The 19,535-nt window shown below is 46.6% G+C and overlaps 1 long non-coding RNA gene across 1 annotated transcript in view; it reads right to left on the bottom strand.

Moving 5' to 3' along the window:
- The window catches only part of LOC142246037 (uncharacterized), a 30,811-nt gene extending 12,971 nt beyond the window's left edge, over window positions 1–17,840 (bottom strand). The window contains exon 1 of the long non-coding RNA XR_012724854.1: window positions 17,757–17,840. This is a non-coding gene — a long non-coding RNA (uncharacterized LOC142246037). The remainder of the gene's footprint in view (window positions 1–17,756) is intronic.
- Window positions 17,841–19,535: the final 1,695 nt, after the last annotated feature.

Genomic DNA, 19,535 nt, shown 5'->3' with positions numbered 1-19,535 from the left:
GCAATTTTATTTGCCCAAAGAGCTGACACTTTTCCTGCCATCCTAAAAGTTTCTGGAATAGTAACTTAGTTTTCCTTTCCTGTCCTGGTACTGACAGAACCCGACCACTGTACCCACCTGCCCTCTTTTGCCACGCTATTTTGATAGCAAACAGTGCTGAAACTTAGTGGTATCCACAAAGTGTCTGCTATAGTAACTTAGTGTCCCACTGGTGCCAAGCAAATTCCACCACCTCTGCCTTCTACCCTCCTGCCCATTTTGCTATGCTATTTTTATAGCAAACAGTGCTGAAACTTAGTGGCATCCACAAAGTATCTGCTATAGTAACTTAGTGTCCCACTGGTGCCAAGCAAGTTCCACCACCTCTGCCTTCTACCCTCCTGCCCATTTTGCTACGCTATTTTTATAGCAAACAGTGCTGCTAGTTTTAGGGCCATAGTTGCATTGTCAGGGATAGTCAGTGTTGGTTCTTCAGCTGTCAATAAAGCTAGATCACCTCTGCAATCTACACCACATCTCAATTTTTGCTACCACATTTTAAGTGTCCAATCTTGTTGCTAACAAAATGAGTGGCAAAAGGACAGATGCTGGTGGAAAGGGGAACAGACGTGTTGGAAAAGGAAAAAAAAGTTTGTGTCCGTGGGGAAGGTGGGAAAGGTACATTAACATCTGCTGAAGATAGACCATCTTCCAGCAAAAGTAAGATGTCTACTACTTTCCGTGGACAATCCGATGCGTTCCCTATTTTACGGAACAAAACAACTGGAACAAAGGTAGATGATGCACACAAAAAACACATGCTTGAATGGATCTCAAGTGCTCCAACAAGTGCCCTCTCCTCCACCTCAACTTCAAAATCCAAAAAACAACATTCCTCTGAGTTATCATTCCAATCGCACTTGCTTTCTCCCAGCTCTCAAGTCTCCACCCGCCCTGCAGAGTATGGTGTAACAGAGATGGCCGTGGACAATCAGATGTGCTCCCTTTTTTACGAACACGAACAACTGGAACAAAGGTAGATAATGGCCAAAAAAAGAAAATGCTTGAATGGATCTCAAGTGGTCCAACAAGTGCCCTCTCCGCCACCTCAACTACCGCATCCAAAAAACACCAGTCCCCGGAGTTGTCATCCCAATCACACTTGCTTTCTCCCAGCTCTGAAGTCTCCATCCGCCCTGCACAGTATGGTGGAACAGAGATGGCTTAGTCTGCAGAGCTGTTCAGTCACACTATAGGCTGGGAATCAGAGGTCTGCTCCCAAGCTACAGTGAGTACAGACCAGGAAATGGTCTGCAGTGATGCCCAGAAGCTTTGTGAGTTAGATTGAGGCCCTGATGACCAAGTTTCTGAGCATAATGTAGACCCTCATTCCCAAACTGTAACACCTGTTGGTGGAGACAATGAGGAACATACTGATGACGATGAGACGCAGATACCAGATTGGGATGACAACTAAACTATTCAGTCAGGGCAGGAAGAGGTTAGGTCTGAGGGCGAGGGGAGTGCAAACACAACGCTTGATGATGAAGTTCTAGATCCCACATACTGCCAACCCTCAGTCGGGCACTCGAGGAGGTCACCAGAGGCGGTGGAGGAGGATGCAACTGACGACGAAGTTACCTTGCGCCTTCCTGGACAGAGTCGGAGTACTGGAAGCACATCTACAAGTGCATCCTCAGCCACCACTCTGCCTCTGAGCACAAGTTGCGTGGCTCTGCAGGCCGCATGTCCTCTAAGCCTTGCCTAGCCTGGTCCTTTTTTGACCTTGCAAAGGATCTCCCAAATCATGTGATCTGTAAAATTTGTCGCCAATCTATAAGTAGAGGCCAAAACCTCACCAGTTTGACAACTTCTTCTATGAATTGTCACATGAATAACAAGCATAAGTCGCAGTGGGAAGCTCACTATGCTGCAATGTGGCCTAACTGAGCGGGTCATCCACCGCCTGCCCCTTCCAGTGCATCCGCGTGCTCTTTATCTTCTATGACTGTGGGGACAGCTGTTAAACCTGTTCTTCCACGCAGACCTTCCACCACTGTAACCACAGCAGGCAGTTTGCTTGGTAGGTCGTCAGTTGGTTTGGAAGGGGAAACAAGTGCTGATGTACAGCTCTCTCAGACATCGAGAGCACCAACTTTGGATGAAGGCAACATCATGTCTCCGCCTGCACTTTCCTGACAGACCTGCAGTTTTGCAGGGACACCCTGCTCACCACCATCTCCACACAGCAGTCAGATCTCTGTCCCTCAGATGTGGACAAATAAAATAAAAGGCCATTTCCTCCGAGCCATGACAAAGCTAAGAGGTTGACTTTATCCCTCTGTAAGCTCTTGGCTACCGAAATGCTGCCTTTCTGCCTGGTGGACACAGAGGATTTTTGAAACACATATGTCCGTCGCAGTGCCCCAGTACCAGATGCCCAGTCGCCACTACTTCTCTAAGAAAGGTGTGCCTGCGCTACACCAGCATGTCGCACACAACATCACCGCTTCCTTGAGAAACTCTGTGTGTGACCGGGTGCATTTCACCACAGATACTTGGACCAGTAAGCATGGACAGGGGCGTTACATGTCGCTGACTGGGCACTGGGTAACTATGGTGATAGATGGAGAAGGGTCTGCTGAACAAGTCTTGCCATCCCCACGACTTGTATGTCGAAGTTCCTCCACTGCTTCTGCCTCTTCAACTTTGTCTGGGTCCTCCAACTCCGCCCCAAGCCTGCCTGGTCAGGTAACCCGCATTGCAACTGCACACAAGGAATCCTGCACACCTCCTTACTATGCTGGCAGCAGAGCGCAACGGCATCAGGCGGTCTTTAGCTTGAAATGTCTTGGAAATAAGAGTCACACAGCGGATAAGTTGTGGTCAGCTCTGCGGTCCGAGTTTCGTAAATGGTTGTCTCCACTCAACCTGCAGCCAGGGAAGGCAGTGTGCGACAATGCTGCAAACCTGGGTGCGGCCCTTCGCCGGGGCAAGGTGACACACGTGCCTTGTATGGCTCACGTGTTGAACCTTGTTGTCCAGCAATTTTTAACCCACTATCCCGGCCTAGATGAGCTTTTGCACAGGGCACGGTCACTCTCTGCTCTCTTACGCCGTTCACCCACCACAGCTGACCAACTTGCATCGTTCCAGAAGTCTTTCGGCCTGCCGGTTCATCGCCTGAAATGCGATGTGGCGACACGCTGGAATTTGACTCTCCATATGTTACAGCGACTGTGGCAGCACCTCCGAGCCCTGGTGCAATACGTTATGACGTATAGCCTGGGCCAACGAGATGCAGAGGTGGGGAAGATTACGCTGCTGGAGTGGTCTCAGATCCAGGACCTATGCACCCTTCTGTGACGACATGGACTCTCATGGGTTAAAGTTTCTTAACATTCAGCCAGACGTATTGTTCTTTTGTGTAGTAACTCATGTTTGCTTAGCTATTGTTTCTCCAGACCTTTCCAGTAATCATTGTAATGTAGTTGTGTATTGCTAATGTAATTACCTTAGTAGCCATTGTGTAGTCTGTGACTTGCAGATTTCATGTAGATATCCTCAGTCTTTCTATGCACATCATTTGAATTAACATTATCCATGCAGCTTGAAATTCATCCAATGGGAGAAGCAATCTTGTCCAACCAATCCAATGAGGACGCAGTGTATCCAAAGGGAAAGCTGAGGCTATAAAAGGGGATTTCCTTAAGTCACCAGGTTGTTGTTGGTGGATGGATGTGCATGATCCATTCTAAGCTCTTAGGAGCTGGCTAGAGGATCAGGATACCTTGTGGCTTCAATCTAGGGACTCCGGTTCCGATTGGAGACCATTTCCACAGTCTAGGGATTTCGACTCCGGCTGCCAGGATTATATCATCATACCAGAGACTACTTAAGGAAGAAACCCAGGTTGGGACAATTTAGTGACCTGGTTACAGACTTTGCAGACCTCAGCCAGCTTCCTAAATCTGGCGTTATTCCAGTCTCGGTGGGTGCCTGTCGAAAGCGGGGGGGGCTGCTGGATTTGAGTAATTAGCCCTGTAACCTCTGAGGCATGGACATTCTAAATCCCTGGTGAGCCAGCGGAAGCTTGAGACTCTGTTGCCTGTTACATTTGTGTGTTTTTCTGGTTATGTGTTATGTGACGTTAATTGTTTGGGGATCCAATAAAGTCTAATTATTGTGGTTCCCTCACCCTGTGTTGTCTGAGTAGTGTTCCGCCCATAGTTAAGGAGGCCGCGTTCAGTTGGGATGAGCCCTGGATCACGCTGTCTTCCTAAAGGCGGCTGGGCCAGCGGACAAGAACACCCACTGAGCCCCGTGTCTCCACACCTTCTGCACAGTTTCGACATGGCGACGAATATGTTTAGCGCTGACAATGCCATTATCAGCATGACAATTCCAGTCATTTACATGCTGGAGCACACGCTAAACACTATTCGGAGTCAGGGGGTGGGACAAGAGGAAGGGGAGGAAGTACAAGAGGATTCATATGTGCAAGGGATACCAACATCTATAAGGTCCAGACGTTCATCATCACCAAGGCAGCAGGCATGGGAAGGTGGGGGAGAGGGATTAACAAGGGCGCATGGTAGCAGCCAAAATGTTGAGGAAGGTGCAGGAGACCAGGAAGAAAGGGAGGACGAACTCTCGATGGACATGGAAGACTCAGCAGATGAGGGAGACCTTGGTCAAATTTCGGTTGAACGAGGTTGGGGGGAGATGTCAGAGGAAAAAAGCATGGTTAGCACCTCTATGCCACAAACACAGTGAGGACTTGGTCCGCATGGATGCGCAAGACACATGAGCGCCTTCTTGCTGCACTACCTACAACATGACTCTCGGATTGTCAAAATTAGAAGTGATGATGACTACTGGGTTGCCAAACTAGTAGATCCCCGGTACAAGTCCAAATTTTGTGAAATAATTCCAGCCATAGAAAGGGACGCACGTATGCAGGAGTATCAGCAGAAGCTTTTACTTGATCTTAGCTCGGCTTTTCCAGCAAACACCAGTGGTGCACGGAGTGAACCTTCCAGTTGTAACTTGACAAACATGGGACTGTCTCGTCATCAACAGTCTAACCTTACCAGCAGCACCGTTTCTGGTGCTGGTAACAGCAATTTTATTGAATCGTTTCATAATTTTTTTAGACCATCCTTTGCAAGGCCACCAGAGACAACAAGTCTGACACATAGTCAACGGCTGGAGAGGATTATACAGGAGTTTCTCCAAATGAACATAAACGCCATGACTTTGCAACTGGAGCCTAGCTCCTTTTGGGCTTCAAATCTTGAAAAATGGTCTGAGCTTGCCACTTACGCCTTGGAGATCTTGTCGTGTCCAGCTGCCAGCGTTGTCTCTGAACGTGTCTTCATTACTGCTGGTTGTGTGCTGACAGATAAGTGCACGCGTCTGTCCAGTGACAATGTGGACAGACTAACGTTCATCAAGATGAACAAGTCATGAATCCGCAAGGACTTTACTACCCCTGTGTCATCCTGGGGAGAGTAAAGGCTTGTGGATTTGGAATCTGCTTGATGCAAATCTACCTGTCCAGTTTGCAACTGGGGCACAAGTGCTGCCACTGAAGGGGTGTCTGTGTGGCCCAATTTTTTGAAAAAAGGGAGACTCCGCTTGGAGTGCCCTTGCTGTGTTTTTAAAAACGATCCAAGATGAACAAATCATGGATCAGCAAAGACTTTGCTACCTACCCCGGTGTCATCCCGGGGGCAGTTAAAGCTGGCGTATTTCTAAATGTGCTTGATGCAAGTCTACCTGTCAAGTTTGCAACTAGGGCACAAGTGATGCCACTGAAAGGGTGTCTGTGGGGCTCAATTTTCGGAAAAAAGGGAGAGTCTGCTTGGAGTCCGCTTGCTTGCTGTGCTTTTAAAAATGATCCAAGATGAACAAATCATGGATCAGCAAAGACTTTGCTACCTACACCAGTGTCATCCCGGGGACAGTTAAGGCTGGCGTATTTTGGAATATGCTTGATGCAAATCTACCTGTCCAGTTTGCAACTTGGGCACAAGTGATGCCACTGAAGTGGTGTCTGTGGAGCCCAATTTTTTGAAAAAAGGGAGACTCCGCTTGGAGTCCCCTTGCAGTGTTGTTAAAAACGACCCAAGATGAACAAATCATGGATCAGCAAAGACTTTGCTACCTACCCCGGTGTCATCCCGGGGACAGTTAAGGCTGGCGTATTTTGGAATGTGCTTGATAGAGTTGAGCGCGGTTCGCGGTTCGAGGTTCTCCAGTTCGCGGCTCGAGTGATTTTGGGGGCTGTTCTAGATCGAACTAGAACTTGAGCTTTTTGCTAAAGTTCGATAGTTCTAGATACGTTCGAGGACGATTCTAGCAGCAAAAAGACAAGCTAATTACTAGCTGGCTTTCCGCTGTAATAGTGTAAGTCACTCTGTGACTCACACTATTATGAAATTTCAGCGCATAGTGTGCGGGAACAGCGCATTCAGATCACTGCGGTTTGGATAATGGCGATCACCATTTTTTTTTTTCCTTGTCTTCCTTCTCTAAGCGCGCGCGTGTAGTGGGGCGGGCCAGCATGTCAGCCAATCCCAGACACACACACAGCTAAGTGGACTTTTAGCCAGAGAATCAACGGCATGTGTGATAGGATGTCCATGTCACATGTCCATGCATTACAAAAACGGACATTTTCCTCCAGCACACCATTATCTGCCTTCTGCGTCTTGGTGTCAGTCACCGCTGGCGTAGCTCCTGTCTCCGATACTGCTGTGTACGCTCTATACACAGCGCTATACAGAATAGGGATAGAAGTTTCTATTAGTCCTTTTAAGGGCTAATACCGGCAGGGTCAGAGTCATAGGTGACAGTCAGGGCCGTGAAAACAGATTTTAACAGCTACACAAGATGACAGCGTCTGTGTAGTTAAGGTCAGCGATTTCCTCGCTGCATTTCCCCATTAGGAGGGATAGAAAGGGAGGCTTCCTTTCCTCTACCCAGACCCACAACCCTGCCACTGTACCCTCCTGCCCTTTGCACACTCAAACTCATTGTTACTAAGCCATTATACTAGCAAACACTGAGGAAACGTAGTGGCATCCTAAACGTGGCTGTTGGACTTCTGTATTGTCCCACTAGTGCAAAGATATTTGCAGCACGTCTGCCTGCATTGCACACTCAAACTCATTCTTACTAAGTCATTATACTAGCAAACACTGAGGAAACTTAGTGGCATCCTAAACGTGGCTGTTGGACTTCTGTATTGTCCCACTACTGCAAAGATATTTGCAGCACCTCTGCCTGCATTGCACACTCAAACTCATTGTTACTAAGCCATTATACTAGCAAACACTGAGGAAACGTAGTGGCATCCTAAACGTGGCTGTTGGACTTCTGTATTGTCCCACTAGTGCAAAGATATTTGCAGCACGTCTGCCTGCATTGCACACTCAAACTCATTCTTACTAAGTCATTATACTAGCAAACACTGAGGAAACTTAGTGGCATCCTAAACGTGGCTGATCGACTTCTGTATTGTCCCACTACTGCAAAGATATTTGCAGCACCTCTGCCTGCATTGCACACTCAAACTCATTGTTACTAAGCCATTATACTAGCAAACACTGAGGAAACTTAGTGGCATCCTAAAAGTGGCTGTTGGACTTCTGTATTGTCCCACTAGTGCAAAGATATTTGCAGCACGTCTGCCTGCATTGCACACTCAAACTCATTGTTACTAAGCCATTATAGTAGCAAACACTGAGGAAACTTAATGGCATCCTAAAAGTGGCTGTTGGACTTCTGTATTGTCCCACTAGTGCAAAGATATTTGCAGCACGTCTGCCTGCATTGCACACTCAAACTCATTCTTACTAAGCCATTATACTAGCAAACACTGAGGAAACTTAGTGGCATCCTAAACGTGGCTGTTGGACTTCTGTATTGTCCCACTAGTGCAAAGATATTTGCAGCACGTCTGCCTGCATTGCACACTCAAACTCATTCTTACTAAGCCATTATACTAGCAAACACTGAGGAAACTTAGTGGCATCCTAAAAGTGGCTGTTGGACTTCTGTATTGTCTCACTAGTGCAAAGATATTTGCAGCACGTCTGCCTGCATTGCACACTTAAACTCATTGTTACTAAGCCATTATACTAGAAACACTGAGTGAACTTAGTGGCATCCTAAACGTGGCTGTTGGACTTCTGTATTGTCCCACTAGTGCAAAGATATTTGCAGCACGCCTGCCTGCATTGCACACTCAAACTCATTGTTACTAAGCCATTATACTAGCAAACACTGAGGAAACTTAGTGGCATCCTAAACGTGGCTGTTGGACTTCTGTATTGTCCCACTAGTGCAAAGATATTTGCAGCACGTCTGCCTGCATTGCACACTCAAACTCATTCTTACTAAGCCATTATACTAGCAAACACTGAGGAAAATTAGTGGCATCCTAAAAGTGGCTATTGGACTTCTGTATTGTCCCTCTAGTGCAAAGATATTTGCAGCACGTCTGCCTGCATTGCACACTCAAACTCATTGTTACTAAGCCATTATACTAGCAAACTATGCTGCCAGTTTAAGGGCCGTAGTTGCATTGTCAGGGATAATTATTGTTGTTTATTCTGCTGTTAATAAAGCTAGACCTCCGCTGAAATCTACACCACCTCTCAATTTTTACTACCACATTTTAAGTGCACAATCTTGTCGCAATCAAAATGAGTGGCAAAATGACAGATGCTGGTGGAAAGGGGAAGAGGCGTGTTGGAAAAGGAAAAAAAGGGTTTGTCCGTGGGGAAGGTGGCAAAGCTCCATTAACATCTGCTGAAGATAGACCATCTTCCATCAAAAGGAAGATGTCTACTACTTACTGTGGACAATCCGATGTGCTCCCTTTTTTACGGACACGAACAACTGGAACAAAGGTAGATGATGGCCAAAAAAGGAAAATGCTTGAATGGATCTCAAGTGGTCCAACAAGTGCCCTCTCCGCCACCTCAACTACCGCATCCAAAAAACACCAGTCCTCTGAGTTGTCAGCCCAATCACACTTGCATTCTCCCAGCTCTGAAGTCTCCATCCACCCTGCACAGTATGGTGGAACTGAGATGGCTGAGTCTGCAGAGCTGTTCAGTCACACTATAGCCTGGGAATCAGAAGTCTGCTCCCAAGCTACAGTGAGTACAGACCAGGAAATGGTCTGCAGTGATGCCCAGAACCTTTGTGACTCTGAATCAGGCCGTGAGGACCAAGTTTCTGAGCATAATGTTGACCCTTTTTCACAAACTGTAACACCTGTTGTTATAGACAATGAGGAACATACTGATGACGATGAGGCGCAGATACCAGATTGGGATAACTTAAATATTCGGTCAGGGCAAGAAGAGGCTCGGTCTGAGGGTGAGGGGAGTGCAAACACAACAATTGATGAGGAAGTTCTAGATCCCACCTACTGTCAACCCACAGTCAGGCACTCGAGGAGGTCAACAGAGGCGGTGGAGGAGGATGCAACCGACGACGAAGTTACCTTGCGCCTTCCTGGACAGAGTCGGAGCACTGGTAGCACGTCTACAACTGCATCCTCAGCCACCACTCTGCCTCTGAGCACTAGTCGGGGGGGCTCAGCAGGTCGCATGCCCTCTAAGCCTTGCCTAGCCTGGTCCTTTTTTGACATAGCAAAAGATCGGCCAAATTATGTGATCTGTAAAATTTGTCATGATTCTGTTAGTAGAGGGCAAAACCTCAGCAGTTTGATAACTTCTTCCATGAATCGTCACATGAATAAATATCATATGTCCCAGTGGGAAGCTCACCGTGCTGCAATGCAGCCTAGCGGAGCGAACCATCCACCGCCTGCCCCTTCCAGTGCATCCGCGCGCTCTTCATCTTCTAGGACTGTGGGGACAACTGTCACACCTGGTTTTCCACGCACAACTTCCACCACTGTAACCGCAACAGGCAGTTTGCTTGGTAGGTCGTCAGTTGGTTTGGAAGGGGAAACAAGTACGTGTGTACAGCTCTCTCAGACATCGATAGCACCAACGTTGGATGAAGGCAACATCATGTCTATGCCTGCACTTTCTTCACAAAGCTGCATTTTTCCAGGGGCACCCTACTCAACACCGTCTACACACAGCAGCCAGATCTCTGTCCCTCAGATGTGGACAAATAAAAGGCCATTTCCTGCGACCCATAACAAAGCTAAGAGGTTGACTTTATCCCTCTGTAAGCTCTTGGCTACCGAAATGCTGCCTTTCCGCCTGGTGGACACACAGGATATTAGAGACCTTATGTCTGTCGCTGTGCCCCAGTCCCAGATGCCCAGTCGCCACTACTTCTCTAAGAAAGGTGTGCCTGCGCTACACCAGCATGTCGCACACAACATCACCGCTTCCTTGAGAAACTCTGTGTGTGAACGGGTGCATTTCACCACCGATACTTGGACCAGTAAGCATGGACAGGGATGTTACATGTCGCTGACTGGGCACTGGGTAACTATGGTGATAGATGGTGAAGGGTCTGCTGCACAAGTCTTGCCGTCCCCACGACTTGTGTGTCAATCCTCTGTCTGTCCAAGTTCCGCCACTGCTTCTGCCTCCTACACCTCATATGGGTCCTCCACTTCCACCCCAAGCCTGCCTGGTCAGGCCACCAGTGTTTTTTTTCACTGCGCAGAAGGAATCACGCACCCCTCATTACTATGCTCGCAGCAGAGCGCAACGGCATCAGGCGGTCTTTAGCTTGACATGTCTTGGAAATAGGAGTCACACAGCGACTGAGTTGTGGGCAGTTCTGGAGACTGAGTTTAATAAATGGTTGTCTCCACTCAACCTGCAGCCTGGTAAGGCCGTGTGCGACAATGCTGCAAACCTGGGTGCAGCCCTTCGCCTGGGCAAGGTGACACACGTGCCTTGTATGGCTCACGTGTTGAACCTTGTTGTCCAGCAATTTTTAACACACTATCCCGGCCTAGATGGCCTTCTGACCAGGGCACGAAAACTGTCTGCTCACTTCCGCCGTTCAACCGCTGCAGCTGAGCGACTTGCATCGCTCCAGAAGTCTTTCGGCCTGCCGGTTCATCACCTGAAATCCTGAAATGCGATGTGGCGACACGCTGGAATTCAACTCTCCACATGTTACAGCGACTGTGGCAGCACCGCCGAGCCCTGGTGCAATACATCATGATGTATAGCCTGGGCCAACGAGATGCAGAGGTGGGGAAGATCACCCTGATGGAGTGGTCTCAGATCAAGGACCTATGCACCCTTCTGCACAGTTTCGACATGGCGATGAATATGTTTAGCGCTGACAATGCCATTATCAGCATGACAATTCCAGTCATTTACATGCTGGAGCACACGCTAAACGCTATTCGGAGTCAGGGGGTGGGACAACAGGAAGGGGAGGAACTACAGGAGGATTCATATGCGCAAGACACAACAACATCACCAAGGTCCAGACGTTCATCATCACCAACGCGGCAGGCATGGGACCATGGGGAACAGGGATCAACAAGGGCGCATGGTAGCAGGCGAAATGTTGAGGAAGGTGCAGGAGAACATGAAGAAATGGAGGATGAACTGTTCATGGACATGGAAGACTCAGCGGATGAGGGAGACCTTGGTCAAATTTCAGTTGAAAGAGGTTGGGGGGAGATGTCAGAGGAAGAAAGAACGGTTTTCACCTCTATGCCACAAACACAGCGTGGACTTGGTCCGCATGGCTGCGCAAGACACATGAGCGCCTTCTTGCTGCACTACCTCCAACATGACCCTCGTATTGTCAAAATTAGAAGTGATGATGACTACTGGCTTGCCACACTATTAGATCCCCGGTACAAGTCCAAATTTTGTGACATAATTCCAGCCATAGAAAGGGACGCACGTATGTAGAAGCTGTTACTCGATCTTAGCTCGGCTTTTCCACCAAACAACCGTGCAGGTGCAGGGAGTGAATCTCCCAGTTGTAACTTGACAAACATGGGACGGTCTCATCATCTTCAACAGTCTACCCGTACCAGTAGCACCGTATCTGGTGCTGGTAACAGCAATTTTATTGAATCTTTTCATAATTTTTTTAGACCGTCCTTTGCAAGGCCACCAGAGACAACAAGTCTGACACATAGTCAACGGCTGGAGAGGATGATACAGGAGTATCTCCAAATGAACATCGATGCCCTGACTTTGCAATGGAGCCTTGCTCATTTTGGGCTTCAAATCTTGAAAAATGGCCAGAGCTCTCAACTTACGCCTTGGAGATTTTGTCGTGTCCAGCTGACAGCGTTGTCTCTGAACGTGTCTTCAGTGCTGCTGGGTGTGTGCTGACAGATAAGCGCACGCGTCTGTCCAGTGACAATGTGGACAGACTAACATTCATCAAAATGAACAAGTCATGGATCCACAAGGAATTTACTACCCCTGTGTCATCCTGGGGAGAGTAAATGCTTGTGGATTTGGAATGTGCTTGATGCAAATCAAAACATCCTGTTTGCAACTAGGGCACAAGTGCTGCAACTGATGGGGTGTCTGTGTGGCCCAATTTTTGGAAAAAAAAGGGAGACTCCGCTTGGAGTAACACTTGCTTACATTGTTTTTAAAAATGATCCAAGATGCACAGCGCTGGGATAAGGAAAGACTTAGCTACCTACCCCGGTGTCATCCTGGGGACGGTTAAGGATGGCGTATTTTTGAATGTGCTTGATGCAAATCTAGCTGTGAAGTGTACAACTGGGGCACAACTGCTGCCACTGAAGGGGTGGCTGTGTGTGTGGCCCAATTTTTGGAAAAATGGGAGACTCCGCTTGGAGTAACCCTTGCTTGCTGTGTTTTTTAAAAGGAGTCAAGATGAACAAATCATGGTTCAGCAAAGACTTTGCTACCTACCCCGGTGTCATCCTGGGGACGGTTAATTATGGCGTATTTTTGAATGTGCTTAATGCAAATCTACCTGTGAAGTGTACAACTGGGGCACAACTGCTGCCACTGAAGGGGTGGGTGTGTGTGGGGCCCAATTTTTTGAAAAAAAGGGAGACTCCACTTGGAGTAACCCTTGCTTACATTGTTTTTAAAAATGATCCAAGATGAACAGAGCTGGGATCAGGAAAGACTTTGCTACCTACCCCGGTGTCATCCTGGGGACGGTTAAGTATGACGTATTTTTGAATGTGCTTGATGCAAATCTACCTGTGAAATGTACAACTGAGGCACAAGTACTGCTACTGAAGGGGTGTGTGTGTGGCCCAATTTTTGGAAAAAAAGGAGACTCCGCTTGGAGTAACCCTTGCTTGCCGTGTTTTTAAAAAGGAGCCAAGATGAACAAGTTATGGTTCAGCAAAGACTTTGCTACCTACCCCAGTGTCATCCTGGGGACGGTTAATTATGGCGTATTTTTGAATGTGCTTAATTCAAATCTACCTGTGAAGTGTACAACTGGGACACAAGTGCTGCCACTGAAGGGGTGGGTGTGTGCGGGGCCCAATTTTTGGAAAAAAAGGGAGACTCCACTTGGAGTAACCCTTGCTTACATTGTTTTTAAAAATGATCAATGATGAACAGAGCTGGGATCAGGAAAGACTTTGCTACCTACCCCGGTGTCATCCTGGGGACGGTTAAGTATGGCGTATTTTTGAATGTGCTTGATGCAAATCTAGCTGTGAAGTGTACAACTGGGGCACAAGTGCTGCCACTGAAGGGGTGGGTGTGTGTAGCCCAATTTTTGGCAAAAAGGGAGACTCCGCTTGGAGTCACCTTGCGGTGTTTTACATGATTTTAGAAGGGCGTGCCATGCCTATATCTGTGTCTCCTCCTCTTTTTCCTTGTCCAGTTCTTTTGTTTTTGCATGAGTATATGTCCTTGTCAGTTTCCCATGTGTTTGTGTTGTGTTGTGAGTTGTTTGTCACCTTTTGGACACCTTTGAGGGTGTTTTCTAGGTGTTTTTATGTGTTTGTGATTGCCTGCCATTGTTTCCTATGCGGTTCGAGTTCGGTTCGTCGAACGTTCGCCGAACTGAACTCGAACGAGACCTCCGTTCGACGAACCGAACTCGAGCCGAACCACGGCCGGTTCGCTCATCTCTAGTGCTTGATGCAAATCAAAACATCCAGTTTGCAACTAGGGCACAAGTGATGCCACTGAAGTGGTGTCTGTGGGGCCCAATTTTTGGAAAAAAGGGAGAGTCTGCTTGGAGTCTCCTTGCTGTGTTTTACATGATTTTAGAAGGGCATGCCATGCCATATCTGTGTCTCGTCCTCTTTTTCCTCGTCCAGCTGTTTAGTTTTCGCATGGGTATTTGTCCTTGTCACTTTCCCATGTGTTTGTGTTGTCTTGGGAGTTGTTTGTCACCTTTTGGACATCTTTGAGGGTATTTTCTAGGTGTTTTTATGTATTTGTGATTGCCTCCCATTGTTTTCTATGGGGTTTGAGAGGTTCGTCGAGCGGTTCACCGAACCGAACTCAAACGCAGCCTCCGTTTGATGAACCGAACTCGAGCCTCAAGAGGTTCACTCATCTCTACTCTTAATGACCCATGACATACTGGGTATGTCATGGTGACCTGCTACTTAACGACCCATGAATTACCCAGTACGTCATGGCAAAATCGCGGCCCTGTAGCCTCGGTGGCTGCAATCGGTGTGCAAAAACCTTAGATTCGGGGAGGAGGGACCTCTGCCTGACGTCAGGAGAGGTGGTGTCCCCCCATCCCGGACCTACGGAGGCTGTGATTGGCAGACGAACGTCGCTCAGCCAATCACAGCCACTGTAATATTTCAGCCATTGAAAATGGCTGAAACATTGAATTCCAGCCATAATCAATGCAGCTATAGCACTTTTCACTGGCTGTAGCTGGGTGAACTTTGTTTCACCCGCCCCCAGCTCTGATTAAAGAGATCGGCCTTGTGACTGATCTCTCCAATCACCTTGGATCTGGGGCCGGTGACCTCTAGGTGACCACTCCCCTCAGCTTCCCTTCATCTGTGAAAGCTGAGGAGACTGATCCCTGCAATCAGGCTGCAAGTGCCATTTGGTAAGTGCCCCCGATCAGCCCCCGATCCACCGCTGACCCTGCCACTGCCCCCTTTCATCCGTCGCCGCCACCGCAGTAGCGGTAGTCACCGCCCCCGATCTATCGCTACTACTGCCTCCGATCTGCCACCGCCCTCCTCCATTTTCTGCCCCTCTCCATCCGCCACCACTCTCCCCATTACCCGCTGCCCCCCCAGTATGCACCACCGCTCTCCCCATCAGCCGCTGCCCCCCTTCATACGCCACTGCTCTCCCCATCATCTGCTGCCCCCTCCATCCGTCACCCAATACCCAAGATACCCAAGTTATATATATTCTGGATTATCGATGGCCAACGGAGGGGGACGGCAAATTTGACGTGGCAAAAGTTGCTACGCCACTGGGTTTGACTAAGTGCCTACCCAGTCTTCACCAAACTGGTGATAGGCATCAGGTACCACTCCAGGGCAGCTCCTGGTTGTCTCACTCCTACAATGGGGCTGGTTGGAGCAAGGCAAGACGAGATAAGGGACTGCTCCTGGGAAAGACAGGGAGTTACAACCCCTGACACTTACCTTAAGCAACCCTGAGCTGCCTGACTTCCTTAGATGGGTTCTTTCATCCCGTGCAGCAATCACCTTCCTATCCCTGTCATTCCCTGAACATGGCCCTGTCTAGTGCGCAGGACAGCAAGTACACTAGTCCTAGTCTGGATTAAATACACAGACGGGAAAAGACAGACAGGGGTAAAAGAAATAGCAATCGTACAAAACACACCAAACTATTGGAAGGAGTAAAGGGAATGGATAATTCACTAAAACTGAAATATATTAAAGGAATGGAAAACACCATACAAACTTTCCTGCAGAAATCTGTGGTTACAACTCCAAAAATGACTTCTTAGTCCACAGCTCATAAGTCCACTCTGAAAGCTAGGTAAAGCCAAGCGATCACTGGTAACTTCCTGAGCTGAGAGGAGAGTATTTATTGCAGAGGGGAGTGGGAAAATCAAAACAGCTGAGATCAGACTTTTTATCCTAAGTTTGGAGACCAAACAAGATGCTTAACCCTTGTAACACTGGACAAAGCAGAATGTGAACAGCTAGCAGATTTAACCCATGCAAGTGTTCATATAGCCATGTGATGCGATCTTCTGGCACCTGACATAGAGGAGACCACTCTGTGTCGTGGTACCGTCATGACAGTACCTCACCTCGTAAGAGTGGACTCCGGACCCTCAGGTCCAGGCCTAAGTCATGAAAAGTCATGAAAAGACCGGACTAGCATGATTACAGGAACATCAGATGCTGATATTGACATTCTCTCCTGTGGCCCATAACTGTTCTAATGTACCAACAACAACAACCAGGGAAGGAGGTAACGGAGTTTGTTCTGAAAAAACAACACATTTTTAAGGACTGATCGGTTAGACACATTATGAATTTTAAAAGTAGGACGCAGAAGTGCAGGAAATGCAGTAAAATGAGCCATTTTGCTAAATCTATTAACAACTACCAGTATTACAGTTTTACCAGTGGACAAGCGTAAAATCCACTGATAGCTAAGTTCACAGTCTACGAGGAATGCTTTGCTTGCAGAACCTTGAAAGAACTAATATGAGGGGTTTTTGAATGCACACAAACATTGCAAGACAAGATATAATCCTGAACATCCAGAACATCTTGAAGCAACTTTGACCACCAAAAACAACAAGCGAGTAGCTCTGTGGTAGTTTTACTACCGAGATGTCCTGCAAGAACTGAACTATTTAAATAGAGAAGACACTTGAGTCAGTATCAAAATAGTAAACATTTTATTTAAATTCGAAGCATACAAAATATTAAAATATTGTAATTACTACCACAGTAAAGATCCCAAACAGATAAAGGCCACGCCCCCTGAGAAAGCGAGTTGCGAAATACATGTCGGGAAGGTGCCTTAGCGGTCCACCTCCATCATGGGTAAATTTTATGGTTTTCCTCTACTTTACTATGTATAGACATGTAGTTTAAGGTTGAACTTTACAAGTGACTTCCCTTTAATGTAAAAGTGTATTGTTATAACAGGAATGTTATAGTACTTTCTTATATCCTTATGCATGTGGAGATGTACTGGGGCGTCCCCTTTTTGGACCCTCTGGTGCATCTCCAGTATGTGAATGGGAAGTCACAATTATATTGTGACCAAAAACCTGTCTGTGACTAAAGTGCCACTTATTGGCCAATAGGAAATGGTGTATTAAGCAAAATTCTTAATGGTGTCAATTGATAGATAAATGTGACATTTATACTTGATAGAATTATAAATATAAATATATAGAGAAAATACTAGGACGACCTTTTGGGAACCCCAATGCAAATCCTCACTAATTGATATTATAAAACAATAATTGATTGCCGAAAAGAATTTTGCATATACCTGACAGGGATAACTGAGCATATTGCTATTTGACCTAAATTTTGTATATATTTCTAATGTATTAAGATACCTTTAATTAATTGGTAGTTGGTGCCCTATTTGGTGGGCTAATTGGATCAGCCTTTTTCTGTCTGGGATCTTTACTGTGGTAATAATTACAATATTTTAATATTTTGTATGCTTTGAATTTAAATAAAATCTTTACTATTTTGCTACTGACTCGAGATTCTCCTCTATGTAAATTATTCTTGGAGTCATAAGGTGTCAGCACAATGGGTTTTGTGAACTTTTGTGGTTTAAGAACCGAACTATGATGTTCACTTAAATTCCTAAGTTGTAAGTTCAAAGGAGGAAATAGTTTACCTGGAAGACAATTAGCAGGGACGTCCCCTATGCCTCTGTGGCCTCCTTTTCAAGGTCCGAGCATATTGCAGAAATGACAACTCCTTCTGCAAAATGGGATCAGGCTCATCACCAATACCTTCCCCTGAAATCAATAAGACAATGTATCAGCCTTAATGTTTTTAACCCCGATAAGTTACAAAAAAGTTAAATCTGGTGAAAATCAGAGACCACCGTACCTGTCTAGGAGTACGTCGTTTAGCGGATTCCAAATATTATACATTTTTATGAGTAATGCCTATCACAGTATGTACTGCCCCCTCCAAAAAAACATGGCGTTCCCCAAAAGTCAACTTCATTGACAGGCGTTCTCTATTGCCGATATCGTAATTTCTTTTGGTGGCGGACAACTTTTTAGAGAAAAAGGCACACGGATGCCTTTTACTTGGAGACGTTCACTGCAACAGTACGGCCTATACCCTCACCTCTGATGCATCAACCTCTGCGATGAATGTTTGGTTAACATTAGACTGTATGAGGACGGGAGCAGAAGCAAAACTTCTCTTTAAAGCGGCAAATGCAACACGGGCTGGATTGGACCATCTCGAAAACTCTGTGCCTTTTCTGGCCATATCCATGAATGATTAGCCACTACCAAAAAGTTCTTAATGACAATAGTTGGCAAATCCAAGAAACCGCTGCAACCAATCACAGACTCTGGGACTGACGGTGGGCGGGGGAAGCATTGAATATTCATGAGAGCTAATGATCAGACCAGATAGTAGTGTTACAGATGCAGGCAAGGTCGGCAAGTATATCCTGCTTTATTCCTTCTTTTCTTTCTTTTGCAGCCCCCCTAGTCCTTACTAACACTATTTTATAACACATAAGTTCAGGTCCCTTAGACTTATGTGGAGTTTGGCATCTTAGGTCAAGTTCTGGGTCTAGCTCGGCTGCTGAACCCGATTTCTATTTTTAGTTCATGCTGGTTCGGCGAACCCGAATGTCCGCAGGTTCTCTCATCACTAATTTTTTTCACCTAATAGGACCTCAGCGGGCAAAAAAAAAATTGAGACCTACCAATGGAGGAAATATGTATACCCAGGTTGTTATCCTCTATGCAACATGGGCTCGTTAGTTTTCCGGCAGCTATGTGTGATTTCATATTGAGGGAAAGGTTTCTACACAATGACCCTTACGACCACAAAAACAAAACACCACCATTTTACGGTAAATTATAGGTGGACCAGTGCTAAGAGTTGCACCCCCCAACTGCATAGGTTCCTCAGTGGGCACAGACCTAGGTTCATGAAACACAAGATTCCTAGTAGATAATGGTTTTTCCTTTGGTCTTTCACAGAGATGATGGTCATCATGGATAGCCAGCGACATGGTAGCCTCCAGGAAACCAGGGGTCTCCAACAGGACGATCTTTTATTCTTTCAGAGAGATTCTGGCAGACATTACTCCGAAGCGTGGGATCATTCCATCTGGTGTCCGTGGACCGTCTGTGGAAGTCACTGCAGAATTCCTCCACTGGCTGGTCTCCCTGGTGCATCTGACACATTTTAGATTTTATACAAACAAAAATTGATCATGAACTCAATAAAGGGGAAAGAAAATTCCTCCCTACACCTCAAAGCTCCCCAAACTCAACAACACCCATGATATAAAATATATCCACACATATAGGTGCAAAAAACAGGATGACATTAAAATCAGTCTTTTATTGAAAAATAGTAAAAACATAGAAAGAGAGAATGTACAGAAAAACGCTTAAGGGGGACCGTACAGCATACA

This window comes from Anomaloglossus baeobatrachus, chromosome 7 (genome assembly GCF_048569485.1).
Source record: "Anomaloglossus baeobatrachus isolate aAnoBae1 chromosome 7, aAnoBae1.hap1, whole genome shotgun sequence".
Lineage (NCBI taxonomy): Eukaryota > Metazoa > Chordata > Amphibia > Anura > Aromobatidae > Anomaloglossus > Anomaloglossus baeobatrachus.
This window is presented reverse-complemented; position numbering and strand designations above follow the sequence as displayed.